General features: G+C 40.8%; 1 long non-coding RNA gene across 1 annotated transcript; it reads right to left on the bottom strand.

Moving 5' to 3' along the window:
* Positions 1 to 9,087: 9,087 nt before the first annotated feature.
* On the bottom strand, positions 9,088 to 13,163 carry LOC141634041 (uncharacterized). The gene is made up of 4 exons (XR_012538781.1): positions 12,981 to 13,163; positions 12,305 to 12,345; positions 10,178 to 10,247; positions 9,088 to 9,369 (listed from the first exon to the last, which is right to left on the bottom strand). It is a non-coding gene; the product is annotated as an uncharacterized LOC141634041 (long non-coding RNA).
* Between the last annotated feature and the right edge of the window lie 1,459 nt (positions 13,164 to 14,622).

Here is a 14,622-nt window from a genome sequence, read left to right as displayed (position 1 = left end):
GCAAGGGCTTGGGAGACGTCCTAAAGTCGCAAGGGGTCGCCCTACAACTTTGAACCGGTCACGGGGCAGAGTGTTTGTTGAATATATGTGTGCTTGTTAACTTGTGCAACAAAGTGATGAAGTGTGTTGATTGTTTGGTGTTGAAATAGGAAGTTGAGCATGTGAAAAGAAATGATACGTGGAACATGTTAATGAGATGATAGCATGTTGAGGTGTTTACAATGTGGCTTTTATAGCATGATGATTTGATTTTACTGATAAGTAGAATAGATGCGTAGCATATTGATTATGATATCATGCGATTTTTATAAAGTTAGCAATGTTAGTATGTGACGTAATATGCGGGTAGCTTTTACGTATTAGTGATACTTGATCGAGTGAGACTAACTCGATCGGATAGGTTTTTGACGATTTTGGACCAGAATCGCGTTTTGGGGTACTCGATCGAGTAGCTAGGGGTACTCGATCGAGTAGGGGGTCACTCGATCGAGTAGCCTAGATACTCGATCGAGTGGGTTAGAGATCAGAAGGTCTGTTTGGTTCTGGAGTTTGGGTACTCGATCGAGTACATAGGGGCACTCGATCGAGTAGCCCGTTACTCGATCGAGTGGGTTTGGATACTCGATCGAGTAGGTTCTGGGCAGCGAGTTTTCGTGTTTTGAAGTTTAGTACGCATGTTCATGTTTACCCTTTCTTATATACGTATAGTTTCAAGATGCCGCCAAAGAGAAATGCCTTGTATGCGAGAGCCGAGCTTATGACCACTGATGACATCGTCAAGATGTTAGAGCACCAGGATGCTCTGACTGAGACCCTGAAGAAAGTGAACGAGGACAAGAATAAGGAAAAGGAGAAGGAAGTTGACCATGCTAAAGTCAGCCTTTATATTGCGAGGTTCAACCCAAAAGAGTACAAGGGAGTTGAGGAGCCTAACCTTCTCGATAGTTGGGTCGAGGGAGATGGAAAACATACTAGACTTAGTCCATTGTCCGGATGAGATGAGAGTGGATCAGGCTGCATTTTATCCGAGGGAGGCGGTGGCAAGTGGTGGGATTCGGTGAAGGTGAGTGCTAAGGAGTTGTATACCAACCAAGGGTTACCTGCTATACCTTGGGAGGAGTTTCGTAGGGCCGTGAGGAAGGAGTTTGTGCCGGAACATGTGAGGAGTAAGTTGAGGGAGGAGTTTGATAAGTTTAAGATGACTCGCCGAGATGTCGTGGTCGAGTACTACAGGCAGTTCAATGAGAAATCTAGATATCCGAGGACATGGGTTTGAGTGATGAGAATTTGGCTTTGAGGTTTGAGAGTGGACTAACCACGAAGATTATGGATAAGTTACCAGTGGGAGTCCTCACTGATGTGAAGGAAGCATATGAGAGGGCTGGGAGAGCTGAGAGACTAGTGGAGATGGCTCGGGAGAGGTCCAGTGGTGAGAAGAGGAAGTCGGAGAGCGAGGGTGGTGGCCAATCTAATTACAAGAAAGGCAACCACAATCAGTCTAAGGGGTTTTCTTCTGGATCTGGGTTTAGTGCTGGAGCGTCCTTTGGGCGAGGCCGTGGGAGTGCGAGTAATAGTTGGGGGGTGACCTGCTTTGGGTGTGGTGGCGTAGGCCACAAGAGACATGAGTGCACGAGTGCACCGGATCTTTCGAGACCCGCACGAGCTTTGCGAGCAACAGACCGGCGGGATCATGGCCAAACGGGGAAGTCGAGCTACCAGAGTGGAGGCAACCGCAACGGCGGTAATTCTTATCGGAAGACACCGATGAACAACAACAACAATCAAGGGTCGGGTGCTAAGCCGACCGCATCGCCTAGTCTTGTCCGGGAGGTGGGCGAGAAGACCGATGGCAAGCTATTCATGATGGACAAGAAGGCAGCTGAGGAAGATGAGCATGTTATCACCGGTACATTCCTTGTTAATGGTATTCCTACGTTTGTTTTGTTTGATTCGGGGGCTTCTCAGTCGTTTGTGTCTTCGAGTCATGTAAAACAGTTGGGTTTGAGAGTATATGAGTACGTTAATGAGCAAGTTTTCATACCGTCGGGTGAGTCCGTACCTTGTGGGCGGTTGTTTAGAGATGTATCCTTGATAGTTGGGCAAGTTGATTTCCCTGTAGACTTGCTAGAGTTTCCTTTTAACGGCTTTGAGATGATAGTTGGGATGGATTGGTTAGGAAAGTATAAAGCTAAGATAGACTGTCATCAAAAGAAAGTGTCCTTGAGAGGTCCTAAGGGTGTTAGTGTGTCTTCACGGGGGTTTCTAGTCGGACCCAAAGTTAAGTTGATTGTTTGTCACCTTGAAGTCTTATCCGAGGAAGGGGTGTCCTTTGATCTTATGCCATATGAGAGATGACCGGATAGAGAGTCCGACGATTGATGAGATACCGGTGGTGGTAGAGTTTGCGACGTTTTTCTGATGAAATTCCGGGTTACCACCGAAGAGAGAGATAGATTTCACCGTTGAGTTGAAGCCTGGGACGGGGCCAATCTCTAAGGCACCGTACCGTATGGGTCCTAAGGAGATGGAGGAGCTTAGGAAGCGATTGGATGATCGATAGAGAAGGGATACATTAGACCAAGTGTATCGCCGTGGGGAGCACCAGTTCTATTTGTGAAGAAGAAAGATGGAACTTTGAGGTTATGCATAGATTACAGAGAGTTGAACCGAGTGACGATAAAGAATAAGTACCCTTTGCCAAGGATAGATGACCTGTTTGATCAGTTGAGTGGTGCAACGGTCTTTTCTAAGATCGATTTGAGATCGGGGTACCATCAGGTGAAGATTAGAGATGTGGACATACCGAAGACAGCTTTCACGTCGAGGTATGGCCATTATGAGTATGTGGTGATGTCGTTTGGGTTGTCTAATGCACCGGCAGTGTTTATGGATTTGATGAATAGGATCTTTAGACAGTTCTTGGACCAGTTTGTAGTGGTGTTTATTGATGATATCTTAGTCTATTCTAAGACTAAGGAAGAGCATGAGGAGCATTTGAGGATCGTGTTGCAGACATTGAGGGAGCATGAGTTGTATGCTAAGTTGTCCAAGTGTGAGTTCTGGTTAGAGAAAGTGGCTTTTCTGGGGCATGTGATATCTAAAGATGGGGTAGTCAGAGATCCGGCGAAGATTGAGGCGGTGACAAAGTGGGAAGCACCAAAGAATGTTGCTGAGGTGAGGAGTTTCTTGGGTTTATTTGGATACTACAGACGGTTTGTGAAAGATTTCTCCAAGATAGCTAGACCGATGACGGCGTTGATGAGGAAAGAGAACGGGTTTCGTTGGGATGAGAGTTGTGAGACGGCGTTCCAGACATTAAAGGAGCGTTTGACTACAGCTCCTGTCTTAGCATTGCCTGAAGGAAGCGAGAATTTTGAGGTTTATACCGATGCCTCGAAGAATGGGTTGGGATGTGTGTTGATGCAGAATGGTAAAGTGATTGCCTATGCTTCTAGGCAGTTGAAGCCTTATGAGGAGAATTACCCTACTCATGATCTGGAGTTGGGTGCAGTGGTGTTTGCTCTCAAGATTTGGAGACATTACCTGTATGGAGCAATCTTTAAGGTATTTTCGGATCACAAGAGTCTCAAGTACATCTTCACGCAGAAGGAGTTGAACATGAGACAGAGGAGGTGGATGGAGTTAATTGGCGACTACGACATGGAAATCATCTACCATGAAGGGAAGGCCAATGTTGTTGCTGATGCTTTGAGTAGGAAGAGTGTACATTCCTTGTGTACAGCTCTATCTTTGATGAGGTTGAGGGATGAGGTAGCGAGCTTTGGGATTCATATGATGCAGAAAGGAGATGCCATGGGTGATATGACAAAGACATATGGAGTTTTATGATGACATTCGAGGTAAACAGGCTTTGGATCCTAAGATAGTTGAGTGGAGAGCGGGAGTAGAGAGAGGGACAGTGTCCCGGTTTTCGATACATACAGATGGTAGTTTGAGGTTCGATGGTAGGTGGTGTGTTCCTAATGATGAGGAGTTGAAAAAGACAATCATGACAGAAGCACATTGCACACCATATTCAGTTCATCCAGGTGGAGACAAGCTTTACAAGGATTTGAAGAAAACGTTTTGGTGGCACGGGATGAAGAAAGAGACAAAGTGAGTTTGTGTCCGTTGTTTGACATGCCGAGAGTTAAAGGGGAACAGAGAAGACCACGGGGTAAGATTCAGTCTTTAGAGGTGCACGAGTGGAAGTGGGAATCCATTTCCATGGATTTTATTGTGGGTTTGCCAAAGAGTCAACAAGGTAACAACATGATTTGGGTGATAGTGGATCGCTTGACCAAGTCAGCTCACTTTGTTCCAATGAAAGATACATGGACTAAGGCACAATTGGCTATGGCCTATCGAAAGAACGTGCTTAAGTTACATGGAGTCCCTAAGGACATAGTGTCTGACAGAGATGCGAGGTTTATATCGAGGTTTTGGAAGGAGTTGCAGGAATCGTTGGGAACAACTTTGAAGATGAGTACAGCATTCCATCCTGCGACAGATGGGCAGACTGAGAGAACAATCAAGACTTTGGAGGACATGTTGAGAGCTTGTGTGATGGATTTTGGTGGTAGCTGGGAGCAGAGGTTGGACTTGATAGAGTTCTCTTACAACAACAGTTACCACACTAGCATTGGTATGGCACCGTTTGAGGCTTTGTATGGGAGGAGATGTAGGAGTCCAATCTGTTGGGACGATAGTCTTTGAGGCGAGTGGTTTTAGGACCAGAGATGGTGCATGAGATGGTTGAGCAGATTAAGATGATCAGGGAAAGGATGAGAGCGGCTCGGGATCGACGAGAAGAGTTATGCAGATCTACATCGCGGGATATAGAGTTTCGGGTTGGGGATAAAGTTCTTTCGAAAGTGTCTCCTATGCGCGGAGTCATGAGATTTGGGAAGAAAGGCAAGTTAAGTCAGAAGTTTATAGGGCCTTATGAGATCTTAGAGCGAGTTGGAGAGGTTGCTTATCGTCTGGCTTTACCTGCTGCGTTAGAGAGAGTGCATAATGTGTTTCATGTATCGCAGCTGCGGAAGTATGTGAGTGACCCGTCACATGTGTTAGAGGCAGAGAGTTTAGAGCTAGATGAGTCCTTGTCATATCTTGAGGTACCTAAGCAGATCCTAGACCGAAAGGTTAGAAAGACTAGGAGTGGGGAGACAGTTTTGCTTAAGATCCTATGGTCTAACCACGAGACCGAGGAAGCTACATGGGAAGCCGAGGATATCATGAAAGAGCGCTACCCTTTCCTTTTTGATCAGGTATGTATGGTTACGGGGACGTAACCTTGTTTCTTTTAGGGGGGTAGGAGATGATCGCGAGAGTTTTTAGGAGTTTTATACACCTTTTATATGTGGTGTCGGGATGTTTGTCTTGGGTTTGTATCATGTTTTTGTTTGATGGTTGAGTCGGGAATGTTGAGGGAGTACCTTTGTTTTTGTTGTGGTTTGAACTTCGGGGACGAAGTTCTTTTTAAGGAGGGAAGACTGTAATACTCCGTATTTATGGTCTTGGGGGTACTCTATCGAGTAGCCCTTACTCTGTCGAGTAAGGGTATGTTGCAGAATAAAATAGTTTCGACTGTTGGGCACTCGATCGAGTAGTGGGGCACTCGATCGAGTAGGGGTACTCGATCGAGTACCTTGGGTACTCGATCGAGTGTCCGGTTTATCGGGGGAGTTTTCTCGGGTTTTGTTAATTACGCGATTAAGGTATATAAACATATTCGTCTTTGTTTTAAAACACTTTTACCAAAACCTAAAACCTGTTTAAGAGAGAAAGCAGTCAGTTCTTCTTCCTAATCGCGTTCTTGACAATTCCCGGAGTTCAGACGGTCGGTTTGCATCGTAGTTCGTGTCGTTGGATTCCTTGCGTCGAGGGTAAGCTTTTAACATAAGTTTTATAATGTTTTGATAAGGTGGTTGAAACCCTAATTTAGCAATTGGGGATTTTATGAGTAGGAATTGAATGGTAGTCTTTATGTGTTATGTATGATAGGAGGAGAATTCGTAGAGGAGCCGTTTTGAGACAGCTGTAGATACCGTCTGCGTGTTGTGCTTTCCGGTAGGATTTCCTACTCGTATTAGTCCCATAATGGGATATTGGTGATGTCTTTGTAATTAGTGATTGATATGATGATTGTAATTGTGATTGTGATTGTGGTTGTGTTCGTTGATGGCTCTCGAGATGCGTTCTCGGCTGAGTGGGGTCACTTGCGGGAGTGATCTCACGCCCTAGTTTCGCCTTTCGTGGAACCCGCCACGAAAGGGGATGTGCACATTAATGAGCAGGGTTATCGCTCGTACGATGAGCGGGGCTTAGGTGGGAACGGCTGCGGTCCCCCACTGGCAGGGCTGGTCCAGTGGACAGTCAGTGATTGAGGCGGTTGGTTGGATGTGTGTGTGTGTGGCAGTTCAGCTGTCTATTTGTCTTATTGTGGTTATGTATATTGATTGTGTGATTAGTATCGACCCGGTGTTGTTTTGTAAACTGCGGTGATCCATTCGGGGATGGTGTGAGATATTGAGCAGGTATAGAGATGATCTTGGGATAGTTGGGATGGCCACGACGTGACGATAGAGTCTTATTTGTAGTTTAGTTTTATTTATATTTCGATTGAGAAAGATTAGTTTGGAATAATGTATTATACTTTCGGTTTGGTTTCGAGGATTGTATTCATTCATTAAACTATTATAATAAATGTTGTTTCTATTTTGTCTATTTGATTATCATACCTCGGGCAACCGAGATGGTGATGTCTTCATACCTGAGTGGTCCTGGTAAGGCACTCGGAGTATGGGGGTGTTACAGGTTAAGTTAGCAAGTCCTACCACTTTTCGTCGTGTACCGTCATATGCACGCACACCTTGATTGGTAGGAGTCCAATCCGACTCTTTCATGCCTAGCTTGTATGCCGTTTTGAGGGGTATGACGTTGACCGCGGAGCCATCATCCACCAAGGTCATTGGCACATTCTTCTTTAGACAAATGACAGTGATGTATAGAGCAAGGTTGTGACTAGCGCCAAAAGGTGGCAAGTCTTCGTCTGAGAAAGTAATAGGATTACTTAGCTTAGGTGATTCTTGGAAGACCAAGTTGACTACATCTTCGGGAGTGGAGTTATGTGCTACGTTTAGCTTGGCCAAAGCTTGCAAAGAAAGCTTGGCGATGTGGGAATGAGCTTGCTACTAGTTGCCGGATCGAAAGATCAGCCTTTGTTTTCTGTAATTGCTTGAACAAATGATCAGTTGGGTCATCTTCGTTGTCATTTGGTGTGATGACGTTGGTTGGACCGTTTTGAGTAGTGCTTTGATATGGGCGACCCGAACGAGTTAGGTGATCCACATCTTGGTCTTCACCATTTTGGACTATTTCCTTGACTAAAGAGTTTTCAATGAGATATTCGTCCTCATCATCATCGGCCCAAACCCCATTGATCATGACTAGTTCCCTTATTCTCATGATATCACCTTCTAGTCGTATGATTTGATCGACTAGTTTATCAACCACGGTGATTATTTCTTGCATAGTGGCATTTTGAGAGAAGATCAATGGTACACGTTCTTCGGGTATTGCGTTGGGATTGCGTAAGGTTGTTATCATGTTTTCTAGTTCCCAAACTTGTCTATCTACAGTCCTTGCCCATGTGATGAAGTCGGAAATGGTAGGGGAGATAGTAGAGTAGAGCCCTTCTTTCTCGATTGCATGAATTTCATTTTCGGTGGGAGAAATGAGGTGTGAGCAATCTAAGGTAGATTCATCACTTGTGATCACTAGAACTCCAAGAGGATTCTGAGTGTTGTTGGGCTTACCTCCCGGTGGTATTGGGAGTCGACCATCTTCAATCATGTCTTGAAGCACGTTTTTCAACTTGTAGCATTTTTCTGTGTCGTGCCCCTTGCCCCTATGGTATTCACAATACGAATTTTCATCCCAAAACTTGGACTTCCTCTCGGGTTCGGGAGTAGGTCCAATGGGTTGGAGTTTACCTTGCTTCATTAGCCTTTTTAGAGCGTTGGAGTAAGTGTCCCCAAGGTTTGTGAATTTCCTTGGTGGGGTAGTTTTCTTGGATGGCTCGAGAAGGTTAACCTCATCGGTCTTATTAGTAGAGCCGTATGAACGACTTGTGGACCCTTGATATCCTCGACCTACCGTTTTAGACAAGAGTCCTTTACGGATGTCGTCTTCGATTCTCGTTCCTAGTACGGTCAAGTCTTTGAAGGTTTTGATGTTTTGGTATCTCAAATGGTTGGCATAGATGGGTTTGAGATTATCCACAAACTTTTCCACAAGAGTAGCCTCATCCGGGCGTTCAACTAGTTGAGTGCTAGTCTTCCTCCACCTACTTAGGAAGTCGGTGAATCCTTCTTTGTCATTTTGGGTAAGAACCTCTAGAGTACGCATGTTGACTTGGATCTCGGCATTATCCGCATATTGTTTAGAGAACTCGATTGCGGCGTCTTCCCAAGTGGCGACCTTCTTGTGATCTAAAGTGTAGAACCATTGTTTCGGGATGGTGTCAAGAGATGAAGGAAAGATCCTTAAGAACATCTCGGGTTTGATGCCTTTGATAGACAAGTAATCCTTGAAGGCACGGATGTGGTTTAACGGGTTCTCGTGTCCCTTGAACTTAGGAATATCCGTCATGTTAAAGTTAGTTGGCAATTTGGAATTGACGGCTTCATACTTGCGATTGTTCTCCCTATAAATGTCATCCCCCTTAAGGTACATCAATTGCTCCTCTAGGTATTGGAGTCTTTTCTCAGCTGCCACTACAACAAATCCAGCCGTTTCTCAACGCTTTTTAAGGCTGTTTTCGACGCTTAAAAGCGTCGGCATTTTATTTCTCGACGCTTTGAAAAGCGTGGTTTTTTGAGCCGTCAGGAATTTGTGACACTTTTTGGCGTCGATCTTGTCGACGCCTTTTTGCGTCAAGCTGACCTTTTAAATTAGCGACGCTTTTTAATGTCAAGGGCTTTTGACACTTCTTTGCGTCGAGAATCTAGAAGCTTCCCGACGCTTTTTCCAGGCCCTCTAATAATTTTTTTGCTTCTAATGTTTTCTTCACTATCATCGACAAAATTAAATGTATATATTACTAGATGAACTCATAAAGAGCGTATAGAATATAATAATTTAACGAGCATATATCCAAAACATATAGTAACTAAATATCCATACAAGAGAAATCATAAGATACGGAGTATATCGCTACTCTTTTGTTTTCAAGCAAAAATACAAAAATGTTTCAAAACCATAATTCCTAGCTAGGGGCTGCTTATCCGCTCCCAAAAGTGAAATCGAGAAAATGCTCCTTTCTTCCACATGCACCGCGCCAAGGGTATTCGCTGAATTTGGTACCTAGACAAATGAGAATTAAATATCAATGAGGTGAAGTAGGAATATAAATATAGACAATAGCCATTAAAGACGAGTAAATTAAAATGATATCAAGAGCAGGCAACGAGAGGTGGTATTCTGGTAGCTTGTCGTAGCAAAGTAAGGAAAATAACACATCCAAGCTCAGTACACTAGTAGTACACTAGTACTAGTGTGAACAGAAAACCAGAGGATAAAGTGGTACTCCAAACAATGTCCACTATAATCTTCCACTATGTGAATGCTACAATTCACATTATAGAATTTTAAATACGGATAATTCACGCGGTACCCCTGAAATTGGTCATTTTGCACAAAATACCCAAAATTTTTGATCTGGAAAACTTAAAGAGGACATAACTCGTGTTTACGAACTCATAAAGTGAAGATTATTTTTTCAAATCGATTATCTTTCCGAGTACTACGATTTGAAAAAAAAGTTTGACGAGTTTGGAACTCGTGACCAGGAGATATGCTCACTCGAAATTTGTTCGGTCGAAAAAACTTTGACACACAATAACTCCTAGTAGCGGAATCCAAATGCGACAATTTTTTTTTCCAAATTGTAGTTCTCGGAAAGATGAGCTATTTGAGAAAAAAAATCCGTCACTTTTGGAACTCATAAACATGAGTTATGACCTTTTTAAGATTTACGGATCAAAATTTTGGGTATTTCGTGCAAAGTGGCAAACTTTAAGGGTATGCGCGTGAATTATCCGTTTTAAATATAAAGTGGTATTCTGTATAAAAGAGTCATAAACAAAATGATGCAAGAGGTCGAGAGACAAACCTCGACAAAGTGATAAAGCGCAAAGATAAGTGCTGAACGTTGATAGTATTCTTACTAGACTAAGCGGGATCTGAACAAAAATATTTCAGCAGCGATAGCCAAGTGAGATGTTAGCTTAGACAAGAGCATTCATATATGTGATAGAGCAATAATATCAAAACAATTCATTTTATTCCTATCTAATAAAAACTAACATGTTATTCTTGATGTTTATAGCACACATCGACCACGAATTTGATGGGAATATTCAACTTTATCCTAATATCATTTATGATACTAATATCATTTATGATAAGGTAGGGTTCTCGGGTACGGAAAAACCCTGAACACCAAGGCCTTTCAGGATGCAATCAGCCACCTAAGCCAATATTGGTAGATGGAGGAGCTCAACTAGTTGTTCCTCACGAAAATGACTTAATATTGTCTTTAACACAGGTGAAAATTGAACAATTGACAGACAAGGAGAACTGTGGTGGCTAAGTTGAATAACATGAAGTTTCATCTAATCTTAACATTAAAAATTACTCCTCCAACTTGGAAACACATACAAGAGTAGTAGCTTAAGAAAACTTTGAGCATATGTTTTATAGAGTCTCGTATAAGAGCAAAAAAATTAGTCAATACCTCGACCAAATAAACATAAGATCTATCTATATAAAACTAAGAGCATACTAAAGACATATTCTTTAGACAAAATAATCTAATGGATTGATGCACATTGAATAAATAAAGCAACTTGTATGAAATGTTGAGACATTTTGCTGCTTTCTATTTCTACAGGACATAAAATAATAATGATGATTATTGTAAACAATAGAGATAATTAGATGATTATAGTACCTTAAAAATCACATGTGTAGGACTTACGAGAGCATTTAAGTGATTAATATTGCACAAATTTTCATTTGTGACGGACAAAATCCGTCATAAATGCGTCACAAGCCTGTGACGTGAGACAAATGAGCAAGTGGAAGGGGTAAGTGGGAGGGTAAGTGGAAAAGGTTGTGACGGATTTTGTACGTCACAAATGAGAATTTGTGTCTGATCTGTCTTGCTTGGGACGGTCACAAGCTTGTGACCTCTCACAAGACGGATTTGTTAATATTGTGTTTGAATATGACAGAGAAGAAGTGTGAGAGAGGAGATTATATATAAGAGACAAGGGGAATAGGGAAGGGTGTAATAAAAAAAAGGGTAAAATTATCTTGTAATGAAAGAAATAGAAGAAAAGGGATGTACCAAGAGGATCTACCATTACCAAAGTCAGAAGTATGCTAGTATATCATCAAGAAAGTTTACAGTTAAAGAACATTGATGAGCAAGTATGCTCTATTTCTGATGCCATTGGTGGCATCCGAAAAGCCCCAACTCATCGATTTCTCCTCAGTACTTGGTGTGTGAGACAAGGTTCATAAGTAGTGTCATGCTTCAAAATGCATATATAATGCAAAAGATTGTCAACAATTTATCAACTATCACCCTACTAAGTGAGATCAAATCAGAAATTTAGTTAAGATGGCATTTGAGTCGTTGACTAAAACCAAATCCAATCCAGTGTACGAGAGGAAATTGGGCATATCAAAATTGGTTCAAGTAGCCAGGGAATCCAATAAACCGTATATGCACCACTCTCTTAATTTCTTAAGAGGAAATGATAGAAGATTGCTTAGACACAAGTCATCTTAGTACTTTTTTTGGTGCTTTTAAGTTCTCCTTTGTGTCATGAAACCTGCTGCACTACGGAGCATATAATATAATATCTGGCATGAATTTACCCAAAAAAAATTAGGACGATCTATCTCTACCACCTCTATCAAAATAGTCACATAACTCCTGCTATGACACCATGCCAAAATAAAGCGGCAGTACTAGTAACATATTTTTAGACTTTAGACCAAGAAATACCTAAATTTAAGTACCATAGACGTGCCTACCAATTTACACTCTACGATAATCTCCTCTCTACAAGATAACTCACAGTGAAACATGTTACATTACAATATGTGAATATCAGCAGGGCTCCAATTAACATAAAAAAATGAATGCCATCAAGTGGATAATTATCATGAAAATCAAACATTTACAACATATGAAAACAAAGAATAGCGAAATTGTACGCATGCTTACTTGCCCAACAATAGTTTATCATCTGAGACATATTTATCGTCCTGTACAAAATTGAAGTATATGAACATATCAAAATATAAATCAAGCTCAAGGTAAGGTAAGACAAGAATTATGGAACAAAATCAACGAATTAGAGCTATTAATTGTTAAATCTATATGCCAAACCCTAACTGCATTGAGAGAAAATAGAAACAAAAAAAAAAGTAGAACAAATAAACCCACATAATCAGTTTTCTTTCCAATAACGGATTCGAGGACTGCAATTTGCTATCAGCCAAGAATTAGAGAGATAATAACCCAGAAATCAACAATCTCGTAATAATAGTGGAGAGAATTTCTAATTGAATAACAAAGTACTGCAAATGAAATAGAAAATAAACAAGAATCATAAATTGAATGAACAACGATGAACCAAACTAGTAGCAATTACATAGTGCTCATATTTAAAATGTATAAACAAGTGAAAGCCTAAAGGAAGAAAATCATATAGGTAGAGAAATTAATCGTTTGATACATAAAATTAGAAGAAAAACCATGTAAAATTGGAATGAGAACATAACTGAAATTCTTAATTAATAGCTTCTATTCCAATCTGGAAATTCCAAAGCCAGAACCCTAATTTGATTTCAAAATTTAACATGTAAATTAACAAAAAAAATAAGAGACATCAACTTACAAGAGGATTAAAGACGGTAACTTGAACCATCTTAGTAGTCCAACTTTCAAATACTAAGAGAATAAGAGAGATTAAACTGCAAGGTAGTGAGCAACTGAGCATGGCGTTTTCACCTCTAGTGAAGATGGAGAGGTTGGATGCGGTCCATAGATCTGGTAGCTTAGACCATGCCCAAGCAAGGTCACCAACCGGGTCGCGACTACGGGGTCATCCTAACGAATGAATTAATGGGGTAATAAGGTGGTAATTTGGTGACCAGTTCTTTCGAAATTGCGTAGAATTAAGTCGTCACCGTGACCTTGAAGAAAGAATTGGTGACATTGGTGGTGACTCAGTATGCAGATCATCCGGTTGGTTCTTGTTGGACACCGATGAAAGAGGGGAAAAAGGATGCCCGCAATCGTAATTTTGCAGAAGCAACACTTCTCCTTTCTCTCGCAAAAAAAAAAATAGATAATTTTAATATGAAAAACTAGGATTACATAACATAGCAAGAAAAAATAAAATACAAGCATATTTTTTTTAATCACTTTTAAAATTACCTATTGAACAAACTCAATTATGACTGATTTTGGAACTTTTTTTTAGCGAAAAACACAAATAAATGAGTGATTTTGATTGTGAACCAAATAAATTAAAAATTACAGATTATAAATATCAAACATGCGAAAAATAAACCCAAATAAATTATATAGATATAAAAATACAAATTACCTGACGAGGTGATGGAGACGATGGTGATGTTGCAGATAATATTGGAGAGCGATGGAGATGAGTGATCTACGGAGAGGTTGTTCGATGATGACGAACAAATAAGGTAAAGTATAGAGATCTCAGATTATTTGAGGAAAGATCGGAGGATGATGACAATGGTAAATGGTTTGAGGTATAATGGTTGATGGTGACAATTGTAAATTAGAAGGATTTAGGATGATGAAGATGATGTTGATTTAGAAAGGGGGGGAGAGTACTATACGGTATTGGTTTGGGGGTATAATGGTTTGGGGGAAGGGATTATTTGGTGGATTGTCAATAAAATCGTCTTTCACTTTTTAAAATTTTTCAATATATTATTTCTTAATGTACGAAATAAAATTAATATACTTATCATATTTTATTAATTTATTAAGAAATTTACATAATTAACTAATTTATAATTTGTTAGTAAATTATAATTGAAAAGTAATAGAGAGGTTTTGGTGGGTGGGGAATGTGTAAAATGATTGAAAATGTTGGAAAGTGAAAAATTATTGGGTTGGTGACCTAGATCGTGACCTTCTGCTTGGGAAGGTGAAAGTGGGTCAAGATTAATAAGGTGTGATTAAGAGAAAAATTTTTGGTGACCCGATTAAGGTGACCTTCCTGCAGCAGGGATGGTCTTAGGGTTTTGTTTTAAGGAACATGAAAAAGTAAGATTTTGATATTTCTTTATTCAACTTTAATTTGGTAGAAACATTGGGTGGTGATTTAAATTTTCAGAATTTCAGATTTGCGCTCAGTGGATACGAAGATACAATAGAAGTTAAAGCATATTGAGCGGGTCCCTCATAATTTTGATACTCTGATTGGCCACATATTCATTTTACCCATTAAATGAGCTCGACGCTTGGATAAGCGTCGGCATCAGAGCGTCGAGAAAACA

This window comes from Silene latifolia, chromosome Y, assembly GCF_048544455.1.
Source record: "Silene latifolia isolate original U9 population chromosome Y, ASM4854445v1, whole genome shotgun sequence".
Lineage (NCBI taxonomy): Eukaryota > Viridiplantae > Streptophyta > Magnoliopsida > Caryophyllales > Caryophyllaceae > Silene > Silene latifolia.
Note: the sequence above shows the minus strand (reverse complement) of the source record. Positions and strands in the feature narration are given on the sequence as shown.